We start from the raw sequence: 20,296 nt of genomic DNA on the forward strand, positions 1-20,296 counted from the left end.
AACTACAAAAGGATCAAATACATAAGGATAATTGAATAGTTAAAGGATCAAATACATAAGGATATTTGAGTTATTTCAGAAAGGTATATAACATTTCTCTTTTAAATTGTTGTTACTTGAATAGTTTGTACTTTCAGATAATATATTTTGTATTTCTATTAACTTTATATTTTGTTTTTTTATAGGTGGTAGACCTGAACTGTGAATTAGTTTCACTACAGAAATTGAATAGTTAAAGGTTTGAGTTAATTTACATTCTTTTGTATTCTGGTTTTTAGTATTGCAATTAGATAACAATTAGATTGTTTGCATAGGTGAGCAATTAGGAGGGACCCCACCCTATCTTTCTGAGGGTATTTAAAGAGATCTGTTTAGCTCTGCTAAACATTTAGCTCTGCTTCTTAGCAAAGAGATCAAACTACAAAAGGATCAAATACATAAGGATAATTGAATAGTTAAAGGATCAAATACATAAGGATATTTGAGTTATTTCAGAAAGGTATATAACATTTCTCTTTTAAATTGTTGTTACTTGAATAGTTTGTACTTTCAGATAATATATTTTGTATTTCTATTAACTTTATATTTTGTTTTTTTATAGGTGGTAGACCTGAACTGTGAATTAGTTTCACTACAGAAATTGAATAGTTAAAGGTTTGAGTTAATTTACATTCTTTTGTATTCTGGTTTTTAGTATTGCAATTAGATAACAATTAGATTGTTTGCATAGGTGAGCAATTAGGAGGGACCCCACCCTATCTTTCTGAGGGTATTTAAAGAGATCTGTTTAGCTCTGCTAAACATTTAGCTCTGCTTCTTAGCAAAGAGATCAAACTACAAAAGGATCAAATACATAAGGATATTTGAGTTATTTCAGAAAGGTATATAATATTTCTCTTTTAAATTGTTGTTACTTGAATAGTTTGTACTTTCAGATAATATATTTTGTATTTCTATTAACTTTATATTTTGTTTTTTTATAGGTGGTAGACCTGAACTGTGAATTAGTTTCACTACAGAAATTGAATAGTTAAAGGTTTGAGTTAATTTACATTCTTTTGTATTCTGTTTTTTAGTATTGCAATTAGATAACAATTAGATTGTTTGCATAGGTGAGCAATTAGGAGGGACCCCACCCTATCTTTCTGAGGGTATTTAAAGAGATCTGTTTAGCTCTGCTAAACATTTAGCTCTGCTTCTTAGCAAAGAGATCAAACTACAAAAGGATCAAATTCATAAGGATATTTGAGTTATTTCAGAAAGGTATATAACATTTCTCTTTTAAATTGTTGTTACTTGAATAGTTTGTACTTTCAGATAATATATTTTGTATTTCTATTAACTTTATATTTTGTTTTTTTATAGGTGGTAGACCTGAACTGTGAATTAGTTTCACTACAGAAATTGAATAGTTAAAGGTTTGAGTTAATTTACATTCTTTTGTATTCTGGTTTTTAGTATTGCAATTAGATAACAATTAGATTGTTTGCATAGGTGAGCAATTAGGAGGGACCCCACCCTATCTTTCTGAGGGTATTTAAAGAGATCTGTTTAGCTCTGCTAAACATTTAGCTCTGCTTCTTAGCAAAGAGATCAAACTACAAAAGGATCAAATACATAAGGATAATTGAATAGTTAAAGGATCAAATACATAAGGATATTTGAGTTATTTCAGAAAGGTATATAACATTTCTCTTTTAAATTGTTGTTACTTGAATAGTTTGTACTTTCAGATAATATATTTTGTATTTCTATTAACTTTATATTTTGTTTTTTTATAGGTGGTAGACCTGAACTGTGAATTAGTTTCACTACAGAAATTGAATAGTTAAAGGTTTGAGTTAATTTACATTCTTTTGTATTCTGGTTTTTAGTATTGCAATTAGATAACAATTAGATTGTTTGCATAGGTGAGCAATTAGGAGGGACCCCACCCTATCTTTCTGAGGGTATTTAAAGAGATCTGTTTAGCTCTGCTAAACATTTAGCTCTGCTTCTTAGCAAAGAGATCAAACTACAAAAGGATCAAATACATAAGGATAATTGAATAGTTAAAGGATCAAATACATAAGGATATTTGAGTTATTTCAGAAAGGTATATAACATTTCTCTTTTAAATTGTTGTTACTTGAATAGTTTGTACTTTCAGATAATATATTTTGTATTTCTATTAACTTTATATTTTGTTTTTTTATAGGTGGTAGACCTGAACTGTGAATTAGTTTCACTACAGAAATTGAATAGTTAAAGGTTTGAGTTAATTTACATTCTTTTGTATTCTGGTTTTTAGTATTGCAATTAGATAACAATTAGATTGTTTGCATAGGTGAGCAATTAGGAGGGACCCCACCCTATCTTTCTGAGGGTATTTAAAGAGATCTGTTTAGCTCTGCTAAACATTTAGCTCTGCTTCTTAGCAAAGAGATCAAACTACAAAAGGATCAAATACATAAGGATAATTGAATAGTTAAAGGATCAAATACATAAGGATATTTGAGTTATTTCAGAAAGGTATATAACATTTCTCTTTTAAATTGTTGTTACTTGAATAGTTTGTACTTTCAGATAATATATTTTGTATTTCTATTAACTTTATATTTTGTTTTTTTATAGGTGGTAGACCTGAACTGTGAATTAGTTTCACTACAGTAATTGAATAGTTAAAGGTTTGAGTTAATTTACATTCTTTTGTATTCTGGTTTTTAGTATTGCAATTAGATAACAATTAGATTGTTTGCATAGGTGAGCAATTAGGAGGGACCCCACCCTATCTTTCTGAGGGTATTTAAAGAGATCTGTTTAGCTCTGCTAAACATTTAGCTCTGCTTCTTAGCAAAGAGATCAAACTACAAAAGGATCAAATACATAAGGATAATTGAATAGTTAAAGGATCAAATACATAAGGATATTTGAGTTATTTCAGAAAGGTATATAACATTTCTCTTTTAAATTGTTGTTACTTGAATAGTTTGTACTTTCAGATAATATATTTTGTATTTCTATTAACTTTATATTTTGTTTTTTTATAGGTGGTAGACCTGAACTGTGAATTAGTTTCACTACAGAAATTGAATAGTTAAAGGTTTGAGTTAATTTACATTCTTTTGTATTCTGTTTTTTAGTATTGCAATTAGATAACAATTAGATTGTTTGCATAGGTGAGCAATTAGGAGGGACCCCACCCTATCTTTCTGAGGGTATTTAAAGAGATCTGTTTAGCTCTGCTAAACATTTAGCTCTGCTTCTTAGCAAAGAGATCAAACTACAAAAGGATCAAATTCATAAGGATATTTGAGTTATTTCAGAAAGGTATATAACATTTCTCTTTTAAATTGTTGTTACTTGAATAGTTTGTACTTTCAGATAATATATTTTGTATTTCTATTAACTTTATATTTTGTTTTTTTATAGGTGGTAGACCTGAACTGTGAATTAGTTTCACTACAGAAATTGAATAGTTAAAGGTTTGAGTTAATTTACATTCTTTTGTATTCTGGTTTTTAGTATTGCAATTAGATAACAATTAGATTGTTTGCATAGGTGAGCAATTAGGAGGGACCCCACCCTATCTTTCTGAGGGTATTTAAAGAGATCTGTTTAGCTCTGCTAAACATTTAGCTCTGCTTCTTAGCAAAGAGATCAAACTACAAAAGGATCAAATACATAAGGATAATTGAATTGTTAAAGGATCAAATACATAAGGATATTTGAGTTATTTCAGAAAGGTATATAACATTTCTCTTTTAAATTGTTGTTACTTGAATAGTTTGTACTTTCAGATAATATATTTTGTATTTCTATTAACTTTATATTTTGTTTTTTTATAGGTGGTAGACCTGAACTGTGAATTAGTTTCACTACAGAAATTGAATAGTTAAAGGTTTGAGTTAATTTACATTCTTTTGTATTCTGGTTTTTAGTATTGCAATTAGATAACAATTAGATTGTTTGCATAGGTGAGCAATTAGGAGGGACCCCACCCTATCTTTCTGAGGGTATTTAAAGAGATCTGTTTAGCTCTGCTTCTTAGCAAAGAGATCAAACTACAAAAGGATCAAATACATAAGGATAATTGAATAGTTAAAGGATCAAATACATAAGGATATTTGAGTTATTTCAGGAGTTATTCAGGGTTATTCAGGCTTATTCAGTAGTAAATAATACTTATATTTTTCTTATTGTTAAAGTGTTGCATAGTTTAAAATGTCTCAGATACAGTGCAATGGGTGTTTTGCACTTTTTAATCGTTCTACTTTTTGGAGATTTAGGGGCTGTCCTGTTTGTAAGCAGTTTTCCCTGTTAAGGGAGGAAATAGCTAAACTTCAAGCTAAGGTAAGTAACATACCTGTTACCTCTACAAAGCTGCCTCAGAAAGAAGCCCCTCTACCCCAGAGATCAGCAAGGAGAGGCAGATGGATCACTGTAGGCTCTGGAAGAATTAGAACAGTAGACCAGAAGCATTGCCCACAACCTCTGCCATTGCAAAACTCCTATGCTGCTCTTGCCGAATATACTTGTGATGAGGAGATTGCTGTTTCTGAGCCCTCTGAAGCTGTAACAGGTAATTTAAATCTATTGGCACCTGATTCTCCAGGTAACATAACACAGGAAAGAACTGCAGATGTGTTTTTGAGAAAAAGACTGTTAGTGGGTGACTCTATTTTGAGGAATGTGTATTTAGGTGAAAGTAAAGGAGAAACAAGGGAGGTTAGATGTCTTCCAGGAGCTACTGCTCACAGGGATAAGAATCGTATTTTGAGAATTGTTAAGGCAGCAGAAAAGGGAAGTGAGTTAGATGTGATTGTACATTTAGGAACAAATGATCTGGCTAGTAATCATGTTGCTGCTGTTCAGAAAGAGTTTTGTGACCTAGGTAATCATTTAGAGACTGTGGCATCAACTCTATCATTTTCTGCTATTTTACCTGTGTATGGCCAGGAAGCAGGAAAGATGGAGCGGATAACAACATTTAATTCTTGGTTAGATAAGTGGTGCAGGGAACAAGGATTTGGTTTTATTGGCCATTATAGCTCTGTTTGGAAAGATACTAGGTTATTTAGGAGAGATGGCTTGCATTTGGATGCTAAAGGAACAGAGTATCTGGGAGAGGAGTTTAAATACTTTATTAGAAATCATTTAAACTAATAAAGGGGGGTAGCATTAATATATCCACCTGCCCCCCACAGCATGCCAAAACTGTTAGTCCAAGTAACAATTCTAGAAATTCTAGTAGAAAAATTCTTCGTGCCATGAGCACAAATGCTCGCAGCTTAGGAAATAAATTACCTGAACTCATTTCAATAATGACTAGGGACAACTTGGATTTAGTAGCTATAACAGAAACATGGTACAATGATTTGCATGACTGGGACATAGTCATACCTGGATACAGGTTATTTAAAAAGAACAGAGTAGGAAAGAAAGGTGGAGGAGTTGCTTTGTATGTAAATGAAAATATAAAGGTTACTGAAATTGTAGGAACAAATGATGAGGTGGAAAGTATTTGGGTGACTTTGGAAATTGGAGATAAAAATGTTTTTAGAATAGGGGTTGTATATAGGCCTCCATTGCAGGATGAAAAACTGGACAATCTGTTATTAGATGAAATAACCAAAATGACCATGAAGGGTAAGGTTATAGTACTGGGGGACTTTAATTTGCCAGATATAGACTGGAAGATTCCTTCTGCCAGATCGGCTAGAAGCAGGTATATTCTTGAATCTCTGCTAGGGGAATCACTTGAACAATTAGTCAAGGAACCAACTCGTAAGGAAGCTATATTAGATCTAATACTTACAAACAGTGATACAGTTTCAGATGTGTCTGTAGGTGAGAACTTAGGATCCAGTGATCATCAATCTGTTTGGCTTAGTATTCATGTTCAGGAACTGTCCACCCAGACTAAAACAAAAGTTTTAGACTTTAGGAAGGCAGATTGTTCATTAATGGGAGAATACCTAAAGAACTATTTAAAGGGGAAAACTCTTATTACAGGGGTTCAAGAACAGTGGGAATTTGTGAAAGGTGCCATTTTAGATGCAACCGCACACTGTATTAGACATGTCTGTAAAAGTAAAAGAAAGCAGAAACCAATTTGGTTTTCCAAAGAAGTAGCACATGCTGTAAAGACAAAAAAGATAGCTTATAAAAATTACAGACACACACAAGCAGATGATGATATGAAAATATGGAGACTCCAACAAAAAAAGACTAAGCAGTTAATTAGGAAGGTTAAAGCTCATGCAGAAGAGAAGATAGCACAGTCAGTAAAACATGGGGACAAAACATTCTTTAGATATATCAGTGAAAGAAGAAAAAATAAGGTAGGAATAGTAAAATTGAAATCAGTTGATGGTAGAATAATAGAAGGAGATAAGCAGATTGCAGACTGTCTCAATGATTACTTCTGTTCTGTTTTCACTAAAGATTGTGAAGATACAATGTCTACATTAAGGGATGCAACGCAAAATAGAAACAAGCTTAACAGTAATCTTTTTACAGAGGATGAGGTTTTGTTAGCATTATCAAAAATAAATGTTACAAAGGCAGTGGGTCCTGATAATATTCATCCAAGGGTTTTAAAAGAACTTCGATCAGTGCTAACTGTCCCATTAACTGATCTGTTTAATCAGTCACTATTAACAGGAGCTGTCCCAGATGATTGGAGAATAGCAAATGTAATACCCCTTCATAAAAAGGGCAGTAGAGAAGAATCTGGCAACTACAGGCCAGTTAGTTTAACTTCAGTAGTAGGGAAATTAATGGAAAGCCTCTTAAAAGAAAGAATTATGACTTACATAAAGACAAACAATTTAGAGGACCAAAATCAGCATGGTTTTACTTCAGGGAGATCATGTCAGACTAATCTAATTGACTTCTTTGATTATGTAACAAAAGTATTAGACAAGGGAGGAGCAGTTGATGTAGCATATCTAGATTTCAGCAAAGCATTTGACACCGTCCCACACAATAAACTTATTCACAAACTATATCTCCTTGGTCTAGATTCAAAAATTGTGAACTGGGTGGAATGCTGGCTTAAGGACAGAAAACTAAGGCCTAGATTTGGAGTTTGGCGGTAAAAGGGCTGTTAACGCTCCGCGGGTTTTTTTCTGGCCGCACCATAAAATTAACTCTGGTATCGAGAGTCCAAAAAAATGCTGCGTTAGGCTCCAAAAAAGGAGCGTAGAGCATTTTTACCGCAAATGCAACTCTCGATACCAGAGTTGCTTACGGACGCGGCCAGCCTCAAAAACGTGCTCGTGCACGATTCTCCCATAGGAAACAATGGGGCTGTTTGAGCTGAAAAAAAACCTAACACCTGCAAAAAAGCCGCGTTCAGCTCTTAACGCAGCCCCATTGTTTCCTATGGGGAAACACTTCCTACGTCTGCACCTAACACCCTAACATGTACCCCGAGTCTAAACACCCCTAACCTTACACTTATTAACCCCTAATCTGCCGCCCCCGCTATCGCTGACCCCTGCATTACACTTTTAACCCCTAATCTGCCGCTCCGTAAACCGCCGCAACCTACGTTATCCCTATGTACCCCTAATCTGCTGCCCTAACATCGCCGACCCCTATGTTATATTTATTAACCCCTAATCTGCCCCCCACAACGTCGCCGACACCTACCTACACTTATTAACCCCTAATCTGCCGAGCGGACCTGAGCGCTACTATAATAAAGTTATTAAGCCCTAATCCGCCTCACTAACCCTATCATAAATAGTATTAACCCCTAATCTGCCCTCCCTAACATCGCCGACACTTAACTTCAATTATTAACCCCTAATCTTCCGATCGGAGCTCACCGCTATTCTAATAAATGTATTAACCCCTAAAGCTAAGTCTAACCCTAACACTAACACCCCCCTAACTTAAATATAATTTTAATCTAACGAAATAAATTAACTCTTATTAAATAAATTAATCCTATTTAAAGCTAAATACTTACCTGTAAAATAAACCCTAATATAGCTACAATATAAATTATAATTATATTATAGCTATTTTAGGATTAATATTTATTTTACAGGCAACTTTGTAATTATTTTAACCAGGTACAATAGCTATTAAATAGTTAAGAACTATTTAATAGTTACCTAGTTAAAATATTTACAAAATTACCTGTAAAATAAATCCTAACCTAAGATATAATTAAACCTAACACTACCCTATCAATAAAATAATTAAATAAACTACCTACAATTACCTACAATTAACCTAACACTACACTATCAATAAATTAAATAAACACAATTGCTACAAATAAATACAATTAAATAAACTAGCTAAAGTACAAAAAATAAAAAAGAACTAAGTTACAGAAAATAAAAAAATATTTACAAACATAAGAAAAATATTACAACAATTTTAAACTAATTACACCTACTCTAAGCCCCCTAATAAAATAACAAAGCCCCCCAAAATAAAAAATTCCCTACCCTATTCTAAATTAAAAAAGTTACAAGCTCTTTTACCTTACCAGCCCTGAACAGGGCCCTTTGCGGGGCATGCCCCAAGAAGTTCAGCTCTTTTGCCTGTAAAAAAAAACATACAATACCCCCCCCCCAACATTACAACCCACCACCCACATACCCCTAATCTAACCCAAACCCCCCTTAAATAAACCTAACACTAATCCCCTGAAGATCTTCCTACCTTGTCTTCACCATCCAGGTATCACCGATCGGTCCTGGCTCCGATATCTTCATCCAACCCAAGCGGGGGCTAGACATCCACTGAAGAAGTCCAGAAGAGGGTCCAAAGTCTTCCTCCTATCCGGCAAGAAGAGGACATCCGGACCGGCAAACATCTTCTCCAAGCGGCATCTTCTATCTTCTTCCATCCGGAGCGAAGCGGCTGATCTTGAAGACCTCCGGCGCGGATCCATCCTCTTCTTTCGACGTCCAACTGAAGAATGAAGGTTCCTTTAAGGGACGTCATCCAAGATGGCGTCCCTCGAATTCCGATTGGCTGATAGGATTCTATTAGCCAATCGGAATTAAGGTAGGAATTTTCTGATTGGCTGATGGAATCAGCCAATCAGAATCTAGTTCAATCCGATTGGCTGATCCAATCAGCCAATCAGATTGAGCTCGCATTCTATTGGCTGTTCCGATCAGCCAATAGAATGCGAGCTCAATCTGATTGGCTGATTGGATCGGCCAATCGGATTGAACTAGATTCTGATTGGCTGATTCCATCAGCCAATCAGAAAATTCCTACCTTAATTCCGATTGGCTAATAGAATCCTATCAGCCAATCGGAATTCGAGGGACGCCATCTTGGATGACGTCCCTTAAAGGAACCTTCATTCTTCAGTTGGACGTCGAAAGAAGAGGATGGATCCGCGCCGGAGGTCTTCAAGATCAGCCGCTTCGCTCCGGATGGAAGAAGATAGAAGATGCCGCTTGGAGAAGATGTTTGCCGGTCCGGATGTCCTCTTCTTGCCGGATAGGAGGAAGACTTTGGACCCTCTTCTGGACTTCTTCAGTGGATGTCTAGCCCCCGCTTGGGTTGGATGAAGATATCGGAGCCAGGACCGATCGGTGATACCTGGATGGTGAAGACAAGGTAGGAAGATCTTCAGGGGATTAGTGTTAGGTTTATTTAAGGGGGGTTTGGGTTAGATTAGGGGTATGTGGGTGGTGGGTTGTAATGTTGGGGGGGGGGTATTGTATGTTTTTTTTTACAGGCAAAAGAGCTGAACTTCTTGGGGCATGCCCCGCAAAGGGCCCTGTTCAGGGCTGGTAAGGTAAAAGAGCTTGTAACTTTTTTAATTTAGAATAGGGTAGGGAATTTTTTATTTTGGGGGGCTTTGTTATTTTATTAGGGGGCTTAGAGTAGGTGTAATTAGTTTAAAATTGTTGTAATATTTTTCTTATGTTTGTAAATATTTTTTTATTTTCTGTAACTTAGTTCTTTTTTATTTTTTGTACTTTAGCTAGTTTATTTAATTGTATTTATTTGTAGCAATTGTGTTTATTTAATTTATTGATAGTGTAGTGTTAGGTTAATTGTAGGTAATTGTAGGTAGTTTATTTAATTATTTTATTGATAGGGTAGTGTTAGGTTTAATTATATCTTAGGTTAGGATTTATTTTACAGGTAATTTTGTAAATATTTTAACTAGGTAACTATTAAATAGTTCTTAACTATTTAATAGCTATTGTACCTGGTTAAAATAATTACAAAGTTGCCTGTAAAATAAATATTAATCCTAAAATAGCTATAATATAATTATAATTTATATTGTAGCTATATTAGGGTTTATTTTACAGGTAAGTATTTAGCTTTAAATAGGATTAATTTATTTAATAAGAGTTAATTTATTTCGTTAGATTAAAATTATATTTAAGTTAGGGGGGTGTTAGTGTTAGGGTTAGACTTAGCTTTAGGGGTTAATACATTTATTAGAATAGCGGTGAGCTCCGATCGGAAGATTAGGGGTTAATAATTGAAGTTAAGTGTCGGCGATGTTAGGGAGGGCAGATTAGGGGTTAATACTATTTATGATAGGGTTAGTGAGGCGGATTAGGGCTTAATAACTTTATTATAGTAGCGCTCAGGTCCGCTCGGCAGATTAGGGGTTAATAAGTGTAGGCAGGTGTCGGCGACGTTGAGGGGGGCAGATTAGGGGTTAATAAATATAACATAGGGGTCGGCGGTGTTAGGGGCAGCAGATTAGGGGTACATAGGGATAACGTAGGTGGCGGCGCTTTGCGGTCGGAAGATTAGGGGTTAATTATTTTAAGTAGCTGGCGGCGATGTTGTGGGGGGCAGATTAGGGGTTAATAAATATAATATAGGGGTCGGCGGTGTTAGGGGCAGCAGATTAGGGGTACATAAGTATAACGTAGGTGGCGGTCGGCAGATTAGGGGTTAAAAATTTTAATCGAGTGGCGGCGATGTGGGGGGAGCTCGGTTTAGGGGTACATAGGTAGTTTATGGGTGTTAGTGTACTTTAGGGTACAGTAGTTAAGAGCTTTATAAACCGGCGTTAGCCAGAAAGCTCTTAACTCCTGCTATTTTTCTGCGGCTGGAATCTTGTCGTTAGAGCTCTAACGCTCACTGCAGAAACGACTCTAAATACCGGAGTTAGGAAGATCCCATTGAAAAGATAGGATACGCAAATGGCGTAGGGGGATCTGCGGTATGGAAAAGTCGCGGCTGAAAAGTGAGCGTTAGACCCTTACCTACACGACTCGAAATACCGGCGGTAGCCTAAAACCAGCGTTAGGAGCCTCTAACGCTGGTTTTCACGGCTAACGCCAAACTCCAAATCTAGGTCAAAGTGTCTTAGTAAATGGAGTTCATTCAGCAGAGGGGGCTGTTACTAGTGGTGTTCCTCAGGGGTCAGTTCTGGGGCCTGTTTTGTTTAACATATTTATCTGCGATATCAGCAAAGGGCTACAGGGGAAAGTATGTCTCTTTGCAGATGATACAAAAATTTGCAACAGAGTGGATGTTCCAGGGGGGGTAGACAAAATGAGAAGTGATATACAACAATTGGAGGATTGGACAAATGACTGGGGTCTAAAGTTTAACACAGCAAAGTGTAAAATAATGCATTTAGGGAAGAAAAATCCAAATGTTAATTACAGACTCAATGACACTTTACTGACTGTTACAGACGAGGAACAGGACTTGGGAATTATTATTTCAGATGATTTAAAACTTAGTAAACAATGTAGTAATGCAGCGAGTAAGGCTAGAAGAATGCTTGGATGTATTGGTAGAGGTATTTGCAGCAGAAATAGTAAGGTTCTTATGCCACTTTATAGATCATTAGTTAGGCCTCATCTTGAGTATTGTGTGCAGTTCTGGAGACCATATCTTCAGAAGGATATTAACAAACTTGAATCTGTGCAAAGGAGGGCTACCAAAATGGTACATGGTCTAAAAAATAAAACTTACCAGGATAGGCTCAATGACCTAAATATGTATAGCTTAGAGGAGAGAAGGGAAAGAGGTGATATGATAGCAACTTTCAAGTACATTAAAGGGTTTAGTAAAACTGAGGCTGTGGGTATTTTACATAAAATGGAAAATTCAAGAACAAGGGGTCATGAGCTCAAGCTAAAGGGTAGTAGATTCAGAAGTAATTTGAGGAAGCACTTCTTTACAGAAAGAGTGATTGATTTATGGAATAAACTTCCTCAAGAGGTAGTAGCAACAAACACTGTGGGGGACTTTAAAAATGCATGGGACAAGCATAGGGCTATCCTACGAACTAGATAAGTTTATACTGTTAGGTAAGGTCGGGCAGACTTGCTGGGCCTATGGCTCTTATCTGCCGTCAATATCTATGTTTCTATGTTTCTATTATGCGTATATACAGATATATTTATGTGTTACTATGTGTATATACATATATATTTATGTGTTACTGTGTGTATATACATATATATTTATGTGTTACTGTGTGTATATACATATATATTTATGTGTTACTGTGTGTATATACATATATATTTATGTGTTACTATGTGTATATACATATATATTTATGTGTTATTATGTGTATATACATATATATTTATGTGTTACTATGTGTATATACATATATATTTATGTGTTATTATGTGTATATACATATATATTTATTTGTTACTATGTGTATATACATATATATTTATGTGTTATTATGTGTATATACATATATATTTATGTGTTACTGTGTGTATATACATATATATTTATGTGTTACTGTGTGTATATACATATATATTTATGTGTTACTGTGTGTATATACATATATATTTATGTGTTACTGTGTGTATATACATATATATTTATGTGTTACTATGTGTATATACATATATATTTATGTGTTATTATGTGTATATACATATATATTTATGTGTTACTATGTGTATATACATATATATTTATGTGTTACTATGTGTATATACATATATATTTATGTGTTAGTATGTGTATATACATATATATTTATGTGTTAGTATGTGTATATACATATATATTTATGTGTTAGTATGTGTATATACATATATATTTATGTGTTACTATGTGTATATACATATATATTTATGTGTTAGTATGTGTATATACATATATATTTATGTGTTAGTATGTGTATATACAGATATATTTATGTGTTACTATGTGTATATACATATATATTTATGTGTTAGTATGTGTATATACATATATATTTATGTGTTACTATGTGTATATACATATATATTTATGTGTTACTATGTGTATATACAGATATATTTATGTGTTATTATGTGTATATACAGATATATTTATGTGTTATTATGTGTATATACAGTAGTGACGTGCACTCATAGGAGTCAGGTGAGGCACTGCCGCACCTGCCATTTGGGGCAAATGAAAAAAATATATATAGTTTTATTAAAAAAAAAAAAGTTAAATGTTTTTTTTTTTTTTTACATTTCTAACTCTATAATATTGCGCAATAGAGAGGCACTGGGTTCTGTTTTTTCTCTATTCTGCAATATTTTACATGTATTTTTATAACTAGCCGCTCTGCAGCACCAAGTGGTGACTTGCAGCTGCAGCGCGGCTGAAAAAAGTGTTAAAGAGGCATCTATAATGAGGCCTCGTATTTTCCCTGGGAGACTGGCTCAGCCAATCAACACCGGTCTTGACTCCCTGGCCCTGCTGTACTGTCTACTGCGCATGCGCAACAAAGGAGAAGTCTGGCGGCACGGGAACAACAGTCAGTACCACTCACTCCTGCCTGTTTGGGACTGACTGTTACGTCACTGAGCCAAGTAGCGAGTGTAGCCTGCCTGGCCCTGAGCTAATCGTGTGATGATTTATTGTGAGCAGTAAATATTATAAGGCAGAGATGAGTAGTGGCCGCCCCCCCCCTGCTCTGATGTTAAACTTTAAGTGTCTGTGTGTGAGTGAGTGACCGTCAATGTTGTGACTCTGACATCATCTTCTCTGCTTAATAAATTTATTTTAGAGAATGAGCAGCCGGCATCTTGTGATTTTGTGCACACTGCAGTGCACAGTAATATATTATAAGGCAGAGTAGTGGCCGCCCCCTCTGATGTTAAACTTTGTGTCTGACCCGGTCAGTGTTGTAACTTGCTACTGACATCTTCTCTGCTTACTAAATACATTTTACAGAATGAGCAGCCATCTTGTGATTTTGTGCACAGTAATGTATTATAGGCAGAGTAGTGGCCGCCCCCTCTGATGTTAAACTTTAAGTGTCAGACGGTCAGACACTTACAGTTTAACATCAGAGGGGTCGGCCACTACTCTGCCTTATCATATATAAAAAATTTACTGTGCACAAAATCACAAGATGGCTGCTCATTCTGTAAAATTAATTTAGTAAGCAGAGAAGATTTCAGTAGCAACATTGAATTTGCAAGCAAAGAAAATAAATAATTAAAGTGAAACGCGTTGTTGTTGTTTTTAACTTTTGTATTAAATTTTTATACTCTCATTTTGCTGCCTTTCCATTTTTTGGGGATATTTTCATCATTTTATTTACTTTTTGGATCTCTGGACTCTCCTGGGTGAGACGAGGATTCCATTGGCTGACCACTCTAACACAGAGCTGAACAGACCTGCATCTTACCTTGGCATCTCTGGACTCTCCCTGGTGAGATGAGGATTCCATTGGTCGAATTTATGTTGTGTCTACCGGATGACTGGTTGGTTCCAGACTGCTTATATTTAACATCAGTGCTTTATACCTTTTGAGTAAGATTCTTAATATCTACTGTTGTCTTCTGTGGAGTCAATTGATCTGCACTATGTGGCGCCCTCTATCTCCTTTGTTATAAATTTTGATAATAGAAGTAAACAGGAAAGTAGCTTAAAATTGTATGTTCTACTGAAATCCTGAAGGAGAAGTTTTATTTTTCATGTCCCTTTAAGGTAAAACTCAATCATTTGTGTTAGGTATTTTTGTAATGAACAGCTTCTGTTTGGACGTTATTTGCTGTTATGGATATTATTTGGTTGTGTTTGTTTGTGCTAGCTTGTTTTTGGACTACATCACTAGAATAAAGGACAAAATATGTAATATTCCTATTTATTAAAATTTTAATTAACTAGATTTTCTATAGGACTAGGTAAATTATTTGTTTGGAATAATATATGTTTCATGGTCTAACAACAAGATGTGCTGTGTTGGTCATTCTGACAGTGTTTGCTGGTTGATGTTAGGAATTATATTTGAGGTACCACAGCATTCTTTTTGCAATTATTAAGTCATGTTTTTGTCTATTGAATTCAAATATGGATTAGGCAATGACCTGGGTGATAATAAAGCTGTGTGTTCTTAGAAGCTCCATAAATGAACAAGCTGTGTTCCAACTTCCATAGTATCCATACTGTCCCTTTAAACATGTTATTGTAGAATTGTTTAATGTCAATAAAAAAAGGAAGATGTGAATACAAAACAGTACACTGACTATTATAGCATGCAACATAAATATTATAGCCATTGTTTTGGATCCATAACATGCAACATAAAAATAGGCAGTGTTTTATGATATAGTAAAAGCCTTAGGCCTCTAGTTATCAAGCTGTCAACCGCAAATACGCTGGAATTCCGCAGCGTATTTGTGGCGAGGCTGATTCGCTGTAGTTATCAAGCCCTACACACCAGCAAAAGTAGAATCTAGTGACGTAAGCTACGATCCGCCGGACTCAGTCCGACACAGATCGATTCTTACGTCACTCCAGATGTGCCGAACGCAAGTTCTGCACAATCTGACTACTTTTGTAAGTTATCAAAGAACAACCAGGTACGCTCGGCACTTTTACGGCCCAGCGTACCTGGTTTTCTATCCGTCGCCCTGGAGGTGGCAGATCCCATAGGAATCAATGGGAGTCTGACCATAGCGAAAGCTCATGTTCGCTGCTGCCCGATATCCCATTGATTCCTATGGGAGATGTCTGCACCTAACACGCTAACATGTACCCCGAGTCTAAACACCCCTAATCTGCCCCCCCTACACCGTCGCCACCAATATAATACTTATTAACCCCTAAACCGCCGCTCCCGGACCCCGCTGCAACAAAATAAAGGTATTAACCCCTAAACCGCCGCTCCCGGACCCCGCCGCAACTAAATAAAGGTATTAACCCCTAAACCGCCGTTCCCGGAACCCGCCGCAACTAAATAAAGGTATTAACCCCTAAACCGCCGCTCCCGGACCCCGCCACAACTATAATAAATATATTAATCCCTAAACTGCCGCTCCCGGACCCCGCCGCCACCGGACCCCGCCGCCACCTACATAATACCTATTAACCCCTAATCTGCCCCCCCATACCGCCGCCACCTATATTAAATTTATTAACAAGTAGAAAGCTTCCACACAGGTGGAAAGAGTCCAGCATGAAATGGGCCGAGAATAGTAGAAAGTAAAAAGGTTTGCTTTATTGGATATGCATTAAAAGTGCTGTGAATTTTCACAGAGATTCAGCCTATATCACAGCCATAAGCGAGGTCAGCCTAATAGCCCAACATCATACACTCCAACATGTTTCGTGCTGCAACAGCACTTCGTCAGGGATAGTAAGGGGTTAACTGTTCAGCCGTTATACACACTTTCTGACCAATCAGAAATATGCACAGAAATTAGGACCAATTGCAGTACCTCAAGGGAAAACGTCATGTTGACTACTCAGGCTAATTGGCTTGTCTGCATATTCTAATTTTACTTCGGTTGTGGATAACAGGTGAACAGAATAAAAAACACAATCGTTTGTATATAAATGTAAAAATACAACATTAGACATTGGGATACTCATCTACAGCTCCTTGTATATATATGGTGAAGCCATTCTGAAAAAAATACAGCTTTGTCAATAAATGAAAAATAAACTCATATAATATAGACCTGCTGCCTTTGTCCTTTTTTGTATTTATAACACTGATAGTGTATCAAAAAACTTTTTTACATATATCTGCATTTAATATACGTACATAATAGCAATATTAGTTGCGATATGAAATCTCACATGTTGATAAACTGCTAACCATATTAATTAGTGTATAAACTGTATTAATAATAAACTAACGATATAGCAGAATCTATTTAATGTATTATATTTCTAGAATCGCAACTTGAGAAATCTTTTTTAAGATATGTCCCATTGGTAACTGGAAAGGCTAACGATTAACATCGTACCAGTGATATAGAATGTAGCTATAGAACTTGTATGCTTGAGGAACACATGTGTATACTGTCCTATTTCACTAGCCAGATAGGGCTAAAGTTCACTGATAAAGACACCGTGTTAATTGTTAACACGATTGAACCAGGGGAGGAAAAACAAGTTGTTGCCATAACAGGAGAACGCCAGGTGTGATATTTAGCCGCCATACCTTTTTTAAAAAAAGGGGGAATGTTATATTGGATACAGAATCCTGCTATTTCTAGCCAGGTAGGGATAACATCTATTAACAAGGCCTCTGTGGCAATTATATGGGCGGAATCATTAAAATAGGGAAGCTGCTATGTGAACAGCGTGTAGCAATTTTAAACAACTGTGTCAGACTTTCTGATATTAAAACGAAATATAAAGGTGTTAGGATGGGAATTAAATGAAATTAAATGAAACTAAAAAAATGTAAGAGATATGGAAAATCAAGATATAAAAATATGTGAAATAATAGTGACTTGGACAATGATATGAATACTCGCAGTAGGTAGTGTTTGGGATATGCCTGGTGACCAAATAAATATGTTTTAAAAGTGTCAAAGTGGATAGAGGGGAAAGTGTGATTGTGAAATTTAATTGGTGTTTATCAATAAAAGTGAGGAAAAGAATGAAAAAGTGAAAAAAAAAAAATACACTTGTGAGGTTAAAATTAAAGGGACAGTAAACCTAAAAAATAATGTTATATAATTCTGCACATAGTGCAGAATTATATAACATTATTTAGGTGCTATAGCTATAAAACCCTTTTTTCACTTTTAATATTTAAAAAACATACCGCTTTTACAGACCCGCTCTCTGCTCTCTGCTGAGCGGGTCTGTTTTTTTTAGTCAGCGCATCGGGCCAGCTGTATAGTTACAGCCCAGCCCGACCGCGCCATAGCATTAAGTGAAGCTCGCTCCTGCTGTCTGACAGCAGGAGCGAGCTGCACTTAGTCTTATGGCGCGGTTGGGCCGGGCTGTAACTATACAGCTGGCCTGATGCGCTGACTAAAAAAAACAGACCCGCTCAGCAGAGAGCGGGTCTGTAAAAGCGGTATGTTTTTTAAATATTAAAAGTGAAAAAAGGGTTTTATAGCTGTAACACCCTATCCTGACCTTCCCTGAGGTGGGTGATAGTGTAATGCTGTCTACCTGTTTCGTGTATGAGAACTAAGCCTCCGCAGAGTGGGAGCAGGAGGGGGGTTGAAATCAGGTATATAAGGGATGCCTGTATGACGCAGTGCCTCCACCTATAGGGGACACCCTAGAATAATAGGGTGTGGGGTCCTATAAGATTTTAGTACAAAAAGAAAACAAGTAATAACCACACAAGAAATCTTCAAATAAAATGTTGCTTTGATTATTATAAAGTGTTTAACCAATAACATACAGTGCAACAAATACAAATAATAATATTAATCACAATATCTTCTTATGACATCAGTATACCTTTTTTTTAACTCAGAAGTCCTTCATGAGCTCATGAAATAATAACATAACTAGAGAGCGCTGCTTGTGATCGATGCAGTGCTCAAGAAAACTTCTCCTCAGAAATACTGAATAACATAAGTCTCTACCTTATTACTGAATTTCAGAAATCCACTTGCCTTATACTGCAAAGTCAGTCACTCTTTTACTACAAACAGCTGCAGAAATCTCACAGTTATGTAATGTAGCTTTATAAATCCAGTCAGTGTATTTGTGCAAACTATTCAGGCAGAATAACTTCTAGGATATTCTCTGGGTTATCTCTTTAATATACAACAACTCTGCAGCACATCACACTCAGTTACTTCCTTATGTAATCCAGCTGTGCAATCCATTTAGTGTATTTGTGCAACTGTTTAGGCAGAATAACTTCTAGAATATTCTCTGGGTTATCTCTTTAATATACAACAACTCTGCAGCACATCACACTCAGTTACTTCCTTATGTAATGCAGCTGTGCAATCCATTTAGTGTATTTATGCAAACGGTTTAGACAGAATAACTTCTAGAATATTCTCTGGGTGATCTCTTTAATATACAACAACTCTGCAGCACATCACACTCAGTTACTTCCTTATGTAATGCAGCTGTGCAATCCATTTAGTGTATTTATGCAAACTGTTTAAGCAGAATAACTTCTAGAATATTCTCTGGATTGTCTCTTTAATATACAACTCTGCAGCACATCACACTCAGTCACTTCCTTATGTAATCCAGCTGTGCAATTCATTTAGTGTATTTGTGCAAACTGTTCAGGCAGAATAACTTATAGGATATTCTCTGGGTTATCTCTTTAATATACATCACACTCAGTTACTTCCTTATGTAATGCAGCTGTGCAATTCATTTAGTGTATTTGTGCAAACTGTTCAGGCAGAATAACTTCTAGAATATTCTCTGGGTTATCTCTTTAATATACAACAACTCTGCAGCACATCACACTCAGTTACTTCCTTATGTAATGCAGCTGTGCAATCATTTAGTGTATTTATGCAAACTGTTTAGGCAGAATAACTTCTAGAATATTCTCTGGGTTATCTCTTTAATATACAACTCTGCAGCACATCACACTCAGTTACTTCCTTATGTAATGCAGCTGTGCAATCCATTTAGTGTATTTATGCAAACGGTTTAGGCAGAATAACTTCTAGAATATTCTCTGGGTGATCTCTTTAATATACAACAACTCTGCAGCACATCACACTCAGTTACTTCCTTATGTAATGCAGCTGTGCAATCTATTTAGTGTATTTATGCAACTGTTTAGGCAGAATTACTTCTAGAATATTCTCTGGGTTATCTCTTTAATATACATCACACTCAGTTACTTCCTTATGTAATGCAGCTGTGCAATCCATTTAGTGTATTTATGCAAACGGTTTAGGCAGAATAACTTCTAGAATATTCTCTGGGTGATCTCTTTAATATACAACAACTCTGCAGCACATCACACTCAGTTACTTCCTTATGTAATGCAGCTGTGCAATCCATTTAGTGTATTTATGCAACTGTTTAGGTAGAATAACTTCTATAATATTCTCTGGGTTATCTCTTTAATATACATCACACTCAGTTACTTCCTTATGTAATGCAGCTGTGCAATCCATTTAGTGTATTTATGCAAACT

Source organism: Bombina bombina, chromosome 5 (assembly GCF_027579735.1).
Source record: "Bombina bombina isolate aBomBom1 chromosome 5, aBomBom1.pri, whole genome shotgun sequence".
NCBI classification, from domain to species: domain Eukaryota; kingdom Metazoa; phylum Chordata; class Amphibia; order Anura; family Bombinatoridae; genus Bombina; species Bombina bombina.